Source organism: Pinus tabuliformis, chromosome Q (assembly GCF_031772625.1).
Source record: "Pinus tabuliformis cultivar Carrire ecotype Pingquan chromosome Q, CPIR1, whole genome shotgun sequence".
NCBI classification, from domain to species: Eukaryota; Viridiplantae; Streptophyta; class Pinopsida; order Pinales; family Pinaceae; genus Pinus; species Pinus tabuliformis.
The window spans coordinates 57976639-57990353 of NC_142296.1; positions in this window are offsets into that span (position 1 = coordinate 57976639).

Sequence of the window (13715 nt, forward strand, 5' to 3'; positions counted from 1 at the left end):
TCCTGGAATTAGTTAAAATGAATGTTGGTGAATCACCAATGGATGACTAATCTAAAGCTGTGCAAAACGATATCAAGAGAATGGTGAACCCATGAGTAACCAGGAGGTAGTCCATATAGTCTCATGTGGTATTGATGTGGAAAAAAATACATTTAGAAACATGTGCAGGCAGCATAGATCAATAAGTTCTCACGTGAAGGAGATCAATAAGTTCTCACGTGAAGGCAATGTTACAGATACATTTGATGGCATTTGCAACTATTTGTTTTGAAGGTGTATCTTTCCAAGTTAAATACACCAAATCATCAGATACCAGAATGACACAGGTCTATTTGAGGCATTATATTTATCTCAAGTTTTATTAATTTTTCTATGCTAAGGTTAGCTACAGATTCCCAACTAAACAGAGATGCCTCTTTTACAATGATCAAGGCTTATAGTACAAGACTATGCCCAAACTGTACATTTTGATTCAATGATAAGTAAGCTCGTGGAATTAGTTAAAATGAATGTTGGTGAATCACCAATGGATGACTAATCTAAAGGTGTGCAAAACGATATCAAGAGAATGGTGAACCCATGAGTAACCAGGATGTAGTCCATCTAGTCTCAAGTGGTATTGATGTGGGAAAAATACATTTAGAAACATGTGCAGGCAGTGTAGATCAATAAGTTCTCACGTGAAGGCAATGTTATAGATACATCTCATGGCATTTGTAACTATTTGTTTTGAAGGTGTATCTTTCCAAGTTAAATACACAAAATCATAAGATACTAGAATGACACAGGTCTATTTGAGGCATTATATTTATCTCAAGTTTTATTAATTTTTCTATGCTAAGGTTAGCTACAGTCAGGCTTGAAAGCATTAGTAGTTAGACAATGGTGGCTTTGGTTCAAAGGGTGCTCTCAGCTTTAATTATTGAAGACGGCCTCCAAGAAGCCAGCATATTTCTATGTGATGGACAACCAGACAGCTCTGTTCAATGCACTAGTGAGGATTCTCCTTATGATACTATCTAGATTAGCAGTGACACTAAGAACACAAACAACCACAATGCCTCACGTAAATGGCTCCTCAAAATCTCAGAATATATACCATGATTTCAAAAAAAATTGGGGAGATGTTACCTTGTAAGCCTTTTCCAAATTACGCATAGCATCCAAATTCAATAACAAAACAGAGATTAAACTGCATGCAAGATGATCCAAGAACAAGTAGTAAAGAAAAAATTACCAACACTTCCTCCAAGGTGCGTAGAATATTGAATTCAGGTGTGCCCTGTTCTCATAAAGGCGTTGAATAGCTTGCCTCGATCTTACAATTTCTTTTGCCAAATTCTGCCCAAGAAAATTTTGACCACAATGAATCAGCAAATTAATTGACAAAAGGGGATTCAAGTTATACTAACTAGAAGCACACCTTGCAAGAAAAGTTCTTATTGAATATTTTGTATTAGACAACTAAATAAACAAAAAAAAATTCCCAGCTAAACAGAGATGCCTCTTTTACAATGATCAAGGCTTATAGTACAAGACTATGCCCAAACTGTACATTTCGATTCAATGAGAAGTAAGCTCCTGGAATTAGTTAAAATGAATGTTGGTGAATCACCAATGGACGACTAATCTAAAGGTGTGCAAAACGATATCAAGAGAAGGAAGGATCTGATTTCTTTTATCTAGAAGTTCCAGCTCATCTGAATACTATGCCCTCTTTCCCATTTCATGGCAGCAAGAAGTTAACGTTTCCTCCATATAATTATGCAATCCCAATCATCACTTTGGGAGTAATTATTGTATACTCTCTTTTGTTGGTTTGTGAATAGGAGTGTAAAATCCACAGAGAGATAGGAACATGAGGAGCAAGAAAAGTTCCTTAAAGGTCCAGGGAGTTTCCCTCTGGAGAGGCTACTTGCAATCTTCCAATGCATCACAACAGGGGCAGATGAAGAATTGGAAAATCTACAATCTGACAATATATCTGCAGCTGATGAAAATGGTTTGGGGCCTATGGCTGATGCTCTTATGCAGCTCTCAACTCTTTGTAATATCAATCTTTTGTATAAAGGAACAAATTGTCCCCCCAATTCGTCATTTAATTCCAATGCACTGATATCCAAAGGAATTGTTGATTGATCCTCCACGTGCATCCGGATTGTAGAGCACAGGGTGCTCAACAACCTCAGCAGATGGATCTCTGCTCAGACCTATATTCAATGCACCGATTGCATGATTGAGATTTAAAGCACTGTTTTTTCTAGCAGAAACTGGTAAAATTCTATTACAAAAAATGGTTGCAGCGAGGCTGACACCACTGGTTAAACGTACATATTGTCTTCATGATTCAAGCTATTTGCACATATATAAAACATAGTACAGGGCTTACTGAAAGCAGAGCTGTAGAGGAATGGTGAAGATATTTGTTGTGTTACATTTGTAAAAAGAGTGATTGTAGCAGCAATAATCTCTAGACTAAAGCAATGACCCATCTACAGTTGCATCAGCCATTTATCTGAAATTGAGGTATGCATCATTTAGTTTCGCAACCTCTGATCAGATCAGTGTTTAGATGGGTGTGTGCCAACATCTATATTAAATTTATCCAGTAACTTATATCCACACGGGGTTTAGATGGGTTTGCGTTAAGGTCCATAATCAGTGCACCCAATAATCTCATATCAAATCAGGGTTTAGATGGGACTGCGCTGAGGTCTTTATTCTGTCCACCCAATTCGTCATTTAATTCCAATGCACTGATATCCAAAGGAATTGTTGATTGATCCTCCACGTGCATCCGGATTGTAGAGCACTGGGTGCTCAACAACCTCAGCAGATGGCTCTGTGCTAAGACCTATATTCAATGCACCGATTGCATGATTGAGATTTAAAGCACTGTTTTTTCTAGCAGAAACTGGTAAAATTCTATTAAAAAAAATGGTTGCAGCGAGGCTGACACCACTGGTTAAACGTACATATTATCTTCATGATTCAAGCTATTTGCACATATAGAAAACTATGCTCTCTTTCCCATTTCATGGCAGAAAGAAGTTAACATTTCCTCCATATAATTATGCAATCCCAATCATCACTTTGGGAGTAATTATTGTATACTCTCTTTTGTTGGTTTGTGAATAGGAGTGTAAAATCCACAGAGAGAAAGGAACATGAGGAGCAAGAAAAGTTCCTTAAAGATCAGGGAGTTTCCCTCTGGAGAGGCTGCTTGCAATCTTCCAATGCATCACAGCAGTGGCAAATGAAGAATTGGAAAATCTACAATCTGACAATATATCTACAGCTGATGAAAATGGTTTGGGGCCTATGGCTGATGCTCTTATGCAACTCTCAACTCTTTGTAATATCAATCTTTTGTATAAAGGAACAAACTGTCCCCTAGAAGGTGCTGCTAGATATCGTTGCAACATCGATCAAGAACTTGCAATGAAGGCATGCCTCTTTTTGTTTATGATTTATCAATGTTTAGTGTTGTTATGCTGTATTGAAAATATCGACTAAAATCTTTCATCATCACTTTGGCTGTGGGAAATAGGAATTTTATTTTTAATCCATCTCTTATTTGTTTGTGATTGTAGATTGCGTGCAGTGTCAAATTTCCTTTGTCAAAATATCTCTATCGGTGATAATGACCTTGACAAGGACCATTTCTAGACGTGTTGTTCAGTCTCCTGCTACAGAGGAAGTAAATCAGTTCAATTTGTGGGAGAAAGACAATTTATTGATTGTTGAAATGTGCAATTCAAAGCCTGTACTTGATGTGAATTCCAACCAGCTTGTGACGTTGAAGAACAATAGTCTATTAATTGCAGTCGTGGCAAGAATTATAAGTCATTGGTATTTGATGTGTGCACACAATTAACTTAGTGAGATAAGCACTTTGAGGGGGTTGGAATGGGAAGGCGAACATAACTCTCCTCTATTGTCTCAGAATTGCAAATAGAATCACTGGTATTAGACAACTAAATAAACAAAAAAAATTCCCAGCTAAACAGAGATGCCTCTTTTACAATGATCAAGGCTTATAGTACAAGACTATGCCCAAACTATACTTTTTTGATTCAATTAGAAGTAAGCTCCTGGAATTAGTTAAAATGAATGTTGGTGAATCACCAATGGATGACTAATCTAAAGATGTGCAAAACGATATCAAGAGAATGGTGAACCCATGAGTAACCAGGAGGTAGTCCATATAGTCTCATGTGGTATTGATGTGGAAAAAAATACATTTAGAAACATGTGCAGGCAGTGTAGATCAATAAGTTCTCACGTGAAGGAGATCAATAAGTTCTCACGTGAAGGCAATGTTACAGATACATTTGATGGCATTTGCAACTATTTGTTTTGAAGGTGTATCTTTCCAAGTTAAATACACCAAATCATCAGATACCAGAATGACACAGGTCTATTTGAGGCATTATATTTATCTCAAGTTTTATTAATTTTTCTATGCTAAGGTTAGCTACAGATTCCCAGCTAAACAGAGATGCCTCTTTTACAATGATCAAGGCTTATAGTACAAGACTATGCCCAAACTGTACATTTTGATTCAATGATAAGTAAGCTCGTGGAATTAGTTAAAATGAATGTTGGTGAATCACCAATGGATGACTAATCTAAAGGTGTGCAAAATGATATCAAGAGAATGGTGAACCCATGAGTAACCAGGATGTAGTCCATCTAGTCTCAAGTGGTATTGATGTGGGAAAAATACATTTAGAAACATGTGCAGGCAGTGTAGATCAATAAGTTCTCACGTGAAGGAATTGTTATAGATACATCTCATGGCATTTGTAACTATTTGTTTTGAAGGTGTATCTTTCCAAGTTAAATACACAAAATCATAAGATACTAGAATGACACAGGTCTATTTGAGGCATTATATTTATCTCAAGTTTTATTAATTTTTCTATGCTAAGGTTAGCTACAGTCAGGCTTGAAAGCATTAGTAGTTAGACAATGGTGGCTTTGGTTCAAAGGGTGCTCTCAGCTTTAATTATTGAAGACGGCCTCCAAGAAGCCAGCATATTTCTATGTGATGGACAACAAGACAGCTCTGTTCAATGCACTAGTGAGGATTATCCTTATGATACTATCTAGATTAGCAGTGACACTAAGAACACAAACAGCCACAATGCCTCAGGTAAATGGCTCCTCAAAATCTCAGAATATATACCATGATTTCAAAAAAAATTGGGGAGATGTTACCTTGTAAGCCTTTTCCAAATTACGCATAGCATCCAAATTCAATAACAGAACAGAGATTAAATTGCATGCAAGATGATCCGAGAACAAGTAGTAAAGAAAAAATTACCAACACTTCCTCCAAGGTGCGTAGAATATCGAATTCAGGTTTGCCCTCTTCTCATAAAGGCGTTGAATAGCTTGCCTTGATCTTACAATTTCTTTTGCCAAATTCTGCCCAAGAAAATTTTGACCACAATGAATCAACAAATTAATTGACAACAAGGGATTCAAGTTATACTAACTAGAGGCACACCTTGCAAGAAAAGTTCTTATTGAATATTTGGTATTAGACAACTAAATAAACAAAAAAAAATTCCCAGCTAAACAGAGATGCCTCTTTTACAATGATCAAGGCTTATAGTACAAGACTATGCCCAAACTGTACATTTCGATTCAATGAGAAGTAAGCTCCTGGAATTAGTTAAAATGAATGTTGGTGAATCACCAATGGATGACTAATCTAAAGGTGTGCAAAACGATATCAAGAGAAGGAAGGATCTGATTTCTTTTATCTAGAAGTTCCAGCTCATCTGAATACTATGCCCTCTTTCCCATTTCATGGCAGCAAGAAGTTAACGTTTCCTCCATATAATTATGCAATCCCAATCATCACTTTGGGAGTAATTATTATATACTCTCTTTTGTTGGTTTGTGAACAGGAGTGTAAAATCCATAGAGAGATAGGAACATGAGGAGCAAGAAAAGTTCCTTAAAGGTCCAGGGAGTTTCCCTCTGGAGAGGTTGCTTGCAATCTTCCAATGCATCACAGCAGGGGCAGATGAAGAATTGGAAAATCTACAATCTGACAATATATCTGCAGTTGATGAAAATGGTTTGGGGCCTATGGCTGATGCTCTTATGCAGCTCTCAACTCTTTGTAATATCAATCTTTTGTATAAAGGAACAAACTGTCCCCCCAATTCGTCATTTAATTCCAATGCACTGATATCCAAAGGAATTGTTGATTGATCCTCCAAATGCATCCGGATTGTAGAGCACAGGGTGCTCAACAACCTCAGCAGATGGATCTCTGCTCAGACCTATATTCAATGCACCGATTTCATGATTGAGATTTAAAGCACTGTTTTTTCTAGCAGAAATTGGTAAAATTCTATTACAAAAAATGGTTGCAGCGAGGCTGACACCACTGGTTAAACGTACATATTGTCTTCATGATTCAAGCTATTTGCACATATAGAAAACATAGTACAGGGCTTACTGAAAGCAGAGCTGTAGAGGAATGGTGAAGATATCTGTTGTGTTACATTTGTAAAAAGAGTGATTGTAGCAGCAATAATCTCTAGACTAAAGCAACGACCCATCTACAGTTGCATCGACCATTTATGTGAAATTGAGGTATGCATCATTTAGTTTCGCAACCTCTGATCAGATCAGTGTTTAGATGGGTGTGTGCCAACGTCTATATTAAATTTATCCAGTAACTTATATCCAAGCGGGGTTTAGATGGGTTTGCGTTAAGGTCCATAATCAGTGCACCCAATAATCTCATATCAAATCAGGGTTTAGATGGGATTGCGCTGAGGTCTTTATTCCGTCCACCCAATTCGTCATTTAATTCCAATGCACTGATATCCAAAGGAATTGTTGATTGATCCTCCACGTGCATCTGGATTGTAGAGCACAGGGTGCTCAACAACCTCAGCAGATGGATCTGTGCTGAGACCTATATTCAATGCACCGATTGCATGATTGAGATTTAAAGCATTGTTTTTTCTAGCAGAAACTGGTAAAATTCTATTACAAAAAATGGTTGCAGCGAGGCTAACACCACTGGTTAAACGTACATATTGTCTTCATGATTCAAGCTATTTGCACATATAGAAAACATAGTACACGGCTTACTGAAAGCATAGCAAAGAACAAATCAAACCATAACAGCTTTAAAAGAATAAATCAGAAACCATAAGAGGAAGAATGGCTTACATAAATCAGAAAGCATAAAGAAAGAAGGGCAAGAAACACTAACCGCTAAGAATTTTGCAACCAGAAGAGCAGAAATCCCATGTGTGAAGCAGATAGTAGAAATAGTCATATAACAGCACAAGGTTGTGCTGGCTACGCGGCCCTCAGGCAGGAAGAAAGACACGAAACCAAGAAGAAAGACACGTTTCATCACTGCGAAGACACGTTTCGGTTCAGTGACTGCGAAGAGTTTCGGTTCAGTCACTGCGAAGAGTCTCATCACCAGGAGGCCTCGGGTTTCATGGCCCATTGCGAGATCCTCCCTCTCTGTCTTCCAGCTGGTGGAAAAAAATAGATTAAATCATTCTATGAAAAAAAACAGATTAAATCAACCGCAGAAAACACCCCAATCGTCTAACACACAAAATCAATGGCTGAGAATCGCACACGTCACATTTTAGGGATGTCTTTCTCAGAGGGAACGCCTTACGGCGTAATAATCAATATAGCGGGTTTTTACATTAATTTTAGCTGCTTATTATGCAGATTGATTCATTCGTTGGAATATATATTATTAGTCATCCGCATCTCGCAATGGCATGGGATTATAATAATCAATATAGCGGGTTTTTACATAATTTTAGCTGCTTATTATGCAGATTGTTGCAAATAACCAAAGTATCTAACACATCATTGTATACAATTTTTTTTGCCTTTTTATTTGGCCTCTTCCTGAGGGGAAAAGGCTAAACCATATATTATAATTATCTATTTCCTTTGCATTTTGAAGTTTAATGATAGTTTGAAACTAATGCTAACATTAGTTTGGATGACATTTCATGGTTAAAAATTAAAAACATATGTTAAGTTTATCTTACCAAGTTGCCAAAGTTGTAGTGTTTAAACACATGGTTGGTACATGTTTAAAACTTTGTATGAGAATACACATGGTTGTTACATGTTTATAACTTTGCATGGGAGTATCCACTTCTTTGCATATGAATTTATGGAATTTATTTCGCCCCACCTGCTTCGCTACTGCGAGAGCTCGTTGCATGCCTCTGTTCATTGACCCATCCGTTGCATGCCTCTATTCATTCATTTCCCCATCCTATTGGGGCAGCTGCTTCATGCCTCTGTTCATTGCCCCATCCTATTGCACCAGCCCGCTTCATGCCTATGTTCATTGCCCCATCCTATCGCTATTGCACCATCTGCATTGGGAATAGAGGGAAGAACAATGGACAACCAATCCTGCAAGTAAGAAACAACGACCAATCTTGCTGGTAAAAAACAACTAGCATCCTTTATTATGATTTTCTGTATCTTTTCCTGTAGCTTTTAGTAATTCCATTAATCGCTATCTTTTGCTATGATTTACTGCACAGTGAATTTTCATTTATGATTGAATGGGAATTCAATTTTGCACAGTCGATTTTCATTTATCATTTAATATCATATATGATTGAATTCTGTGTAATTTTGTAATTCAAATTTCAATTATGTGCAATTTTGTAATTCAAGTTTCAGTAATTCCATTAATAGCTTTTCTGGTTCGGCCAACTCTTCTTATCTTCGGCCCGCCATCTCATCTCATCTTCACCAAGTAAACTATTAAAGATATTACAGGAAACTCTGATAAAATATTAAAATTTATGTATATCTCAATATCAAATAAGATCAGAAAATTAAAATTTTTGTATATCTCAATATCAAATAAGATCAGAAAATTACAATTTTTGTATATCTCAATATCAAATAAGATCAGAAAATTAAAATTTCAAAGACAATAACGCTTCGAAAACATAGAAAAACCAGTTCGGTAAAGCACAATATGAAGAAATTTCCAGAATTAACTGTCGGATTTACTTAGCTACAACTATTGCTCGTCATTAAGGGATTATGAAGGCAACAGAGTTAAGGATCAAAAATCAGTTCGGCAAAGAACAATATACTGATGAACTAAGTCAATTATGAAACATCGCTCCTATTCTTAGCAAGAAGAAGGGCCAACCAAAATAATTTGCATAATAAATCCAGAAGATTAGCAAGAAGTAGGGTCAACAAAAATAGTTTGCATAATAAATCCAGAAGCGAGACTGACCTACCATTGCATGGCTTTCCTGGATCTCTCTCATTTTCTCAATAGGCTACTTGAGGCCCTCCATTAGGATCTCTCTCACTTTGGCACATTCATTAAGGTATTATTTCATTCTGCATTCCTATGTGTATTCTTGCAATTTGATTCTCTATATGTGAAGTTAGCCTATTACCTAGTGGCTTCAGTCATCCATTAACATATTGACCCAGTCATAGCAACAGTTGGTCCAGTCAACTAAGTTGATCCAGTTTCTTCCGTACATAAAGCAGTCATTGAAACATCCATTGATCCAGTAGTAGTAGCAGAGGAAGAGCTCTCAAAACAAGCAACAAAGCAAGCATCTAACAACAATGGTTCCCTTACTCCAAATACACAGGCTCCAAAACCATCCTTCAAGTTCGAAAATATCATTAGGCGTAGTGGTTCCCCCACCCCAAATCGACAGGCTGTAGAACCATCCAGTTCTTGCTACGTTTCTGCGGTGAGATACGGTGGCCAAAGTCGACCATGAAAAATATTTGTGTGGAAAATAATCAAAACGTGGTTGTGTTCCAGTTCAATTAATAAATGTCATTGCAAGTGTTACTTGGTTGTTTTGGTATTTGGACATGTGTTCGCCTCTATTCCGGCACACCTCCCATACATTAAAGGACCCTTTATATATAATACTGGAATATGAAAACATTAATGGGCTACGGTATTAGAAACGACTCAGAGAAAGTCAAATTGCTGCTGCATGAAAAAAAATCTCTTTATTTTACTATAATAAGGGAAAAATCTCTTTATTTTACCATAATAAAGGGAAAAAAAATCTCTTTATTTTACCATAATAAAGGAAAAAATCTCTTTAAGAGACTAAACATTATTCACATAACTATATATCAAATCATACAAAGTTCTTTCATTAAAATTCAATACTCTCATTTATGGATATTGTTGCAAGTACTTAGTGTCAAATTTAAGGATGTTTTTGCAGTTCCATAGGTGTGTAGTGTGAGATTTGCCACTTTTCGCTGTAGTGTGAGATTTGCCACTTTTCTCTATAAAACATCTACGTTTTGTTACATGAATTTGTGAAATTATCAATTTCCTATAAAGTTATTTTATTAAGATTTAAACAATGTGTTTCATGAATATTGTTGTAATTCCATAGGTGTCAAATGTGGGATTTGAAACGTCCAGTGGCGTGAGGTTGTGATCGCTTGCCAATTTAACTAAGTGGTAATGTTCATGGAAATCCAAGCATTGTTGCTTTTGCAATTCTTACTGATGTAAGTGTATGAGAAGATTAAAATATAAATTAAAACAGGAACTACTTGCTTTCATTCGCTATAAGTTAGAGCTTGCTTCTTGCTAGCCTTACTACTAGCTTTCAAGAGCATAATAACAACATCATTAAGTCTTAAAGTAAGCTCACTTGCTTGGGTCGGGTGTGACCTATTATTTGGTCTCGGATAGCCCGCATCTCTTCCAGCTCAGGGGACTACTTGCCGGTTTACCACATTCCTCAGACCCGGTTATATATCACCTGTCGTTGATACCCCGTACACAAAAGGCAGTTTTCGTGCGTGAATAGTTTAGTACGTTACCATCGAAGGAGGATGAGTTTTTCATGCCTATTTCATTACCACGTGAACAGGAATGAGGTGGTAGTTCGTTATGTTTGAGCAGTTCGACATGAACAGGAGGCGTTCCATCCCGCCCCTGGCTTACACTCCGAAACAGGAGAGACAATCCCTTACTTTCTTTTTCTTCAAATAGTTGGTAACATCAGCTCATCTACTCTCACAGAGGAGCTTACACTCTTCCCCAACTCGTTCGGCCGGAGAGATTCCGGAACTTCTTTTTCTTTTTCTAATCCTATTATTTTCACTTTGAAAAGAAACATGAGGAACCTGTAGCTGCAATTCCCTGCATGGCAGGGACTTGTTGCTTGCAACACCTCTTGTTTAATTTAAAAGTAATTTAGATTAAATATTACATATTGTAATAATATTTGTTTTGGATTAGGTTGTGGCTAGACCATTTAGGAAACTAATCCATGATCAAGTATATATTGTTTATCGTCTTACTTGTAACGAAATATCTCTCTCGCCAAATTTCCTTAGAAAAATGAAATTTAGAACCATATATTAAAATCTCAACATAAGATTTGACAATCGCATTGCTCTCGTTTGCTTCCCAAGCCATCTATATGATCCAATTTTTTGCGCACATTTCAATATCTTTGTGCAAATCAAGAATGCTAATCAAAAAACATAATTTGACATTCACATTTAAATAAAATTTCATAACATTCAATTATTTTCATGTAATTTGTAATTATAAAATATTTCTATTTAATAATTAATAATTATAAAAAGAATAAATAATAAAATATTTTAATTTAAAATAAGATTTATGTTAATATATTATATATATTTTGGGGTGACACGAGGAGAGGGATTTGTATTAATCCCGAAGGAAATATTGAAGAAAGATATGCTTGGGACCTAGGAAGAAAGACAAACAATCAAGCTAAAGTTTATGGTTTATTCCTCAGGCTTTGTCTGGCTCAAAAAAAGGGCATCGGGGAGATCCAAGTCTTTGGAGACTTAATGTTGATAATAAAACATATGAAATACAATTCATCAGCAAACAATATGAATCTAAACCAAATCATTAAGAGATCCCAAGGTATGATTCCTCTCTTTGATTTGGTGTCATTCTTTCACATCCTAAGAGGGAATAACCAAGAAGTGGATAAGCAAGCAAATTTGGCCTACCAGTTGAATGCATAAAGAAGTATAGTGAATGAAATAGAGGAAACACTATACATTCCCTAATCATGGTCAAGGTTTTCAAGCATTAGACTGGGGAAGGCACTCTTGGTAGGATTAAGAGGTTAGGAAATAAAAGCAATAAGGTTAATCTGGGGTTAGCATCTATATACCCCTTGTCCCTCCCCCCACCTCTCCCCCTACGTCCTCTTTGTTTCCCCCCCAGCCCCTTCCTTCCTCTCCCCTCTTCTCCCATGTCATTTCTCCTCCCTAGCACCCGTCACCCTTCTTCATTTCATTTTGAGATGCCTCCATCCGATCTAATCCATCCCCCGCTCCCCGCTCCCTGTCTCATCGGTCTTAACTCGGCCTATCCCGTCCTCGCGCCTTGTCGCATAAGTCAGCTCAACTTGCTGCCGCATCATGGCTGCTCTCATCGCATATGTACTACACTTGGTACCGGAAGGTCTCACAGCGTGAGAGCCCAGCCTTCACAACATAGAAACAGTTACAGTGGTCAGCGTTCCAACACAGAAGCATGTAAGAAAATGGGAGAGCATGGGAAGCATTTAATCCCTCTGATCTGATTTACTCAGATCGTGCGTGGGAGGAAGGCATGAGTAAGGAAGAAGGACGAAGCGAAAAGATGGGAAATTATGGTGGAGCATTGGGATCTCAACATCATAAGTACCAATTTCCAGGCTTGCAATAGAGTTTGAACCTGCATCTTCTATAAATGGGGTAACGGTTTGATCTTCTATCATTGTTTTTGGTTAGTTTCTACTCAGGTGGTCTTTGCAAAGGCCCAGCAGTTGGGCCTGAGGTCACCATGTAACTTCTACAGGATTTTGGTCAAGGTGTTGGACTCAAGGGTGGTAACCAATGGTATGTGTAGTAGTGGGATGAAGCTGAGTGTCGGCAAGGGCAGAATTTTCGTTATGCAGCAAGATGATGGCATTGGGTTGATTACCTTGAATAATCCTGAGTGGGTGGTTCGCGGCACCTTGGAGATTGGTCACTCTGGTAGCTCCCCGATGTTGAAAATGAGCGTGCAAAGCACCTTAGTGGAGGAGGGTTCACTGTCTGGTTCGTGGGGTCGCCTTCGGCCTCAAACGGGGGGTCGAGGGAGGGTAGAGCTTGGGAGGGTGGAAAAAACATGCATATCTGTAATGGTTGTGTGCAAGAGCATATGGAATTCAGGGAGGGTCTGGAAATTATGCAGAGGTGCATCCATCGGCAATAAAAGGAGGCATTAGAAATGCAGGAGCAACAGATTGAAAAGAAGGAGTGCATTTGGCAACTAAAGGATGAGGTAGATGCGTTGATACATCAAATTAAGCATCTGAAGCTCCAAATGGTAGAGAAGAGCCTAAGGACTGATGAAGAATTTACTGGTCTCGATCTTAACAATCCAACGATGATGGAGGAGTAATCTATTTTCTCTCCTAGTTTAAAGATGTTTTTTAATGGCAAACTTCACTTGTAAATATTTATTACATCAGTATTGTAGAATGTATAGCCACAAGCTACTAGTTTTGGGGGAAAACATTATGTAGGAAGGAATGGGGAACAAATGAATTTTCATAAGCCCTTAGAAAACTCAAAATTTTGATGTAAAATCCTGATTTTGGACACGAACGGGCGCGATTTGTATATAAATATACTAGTCT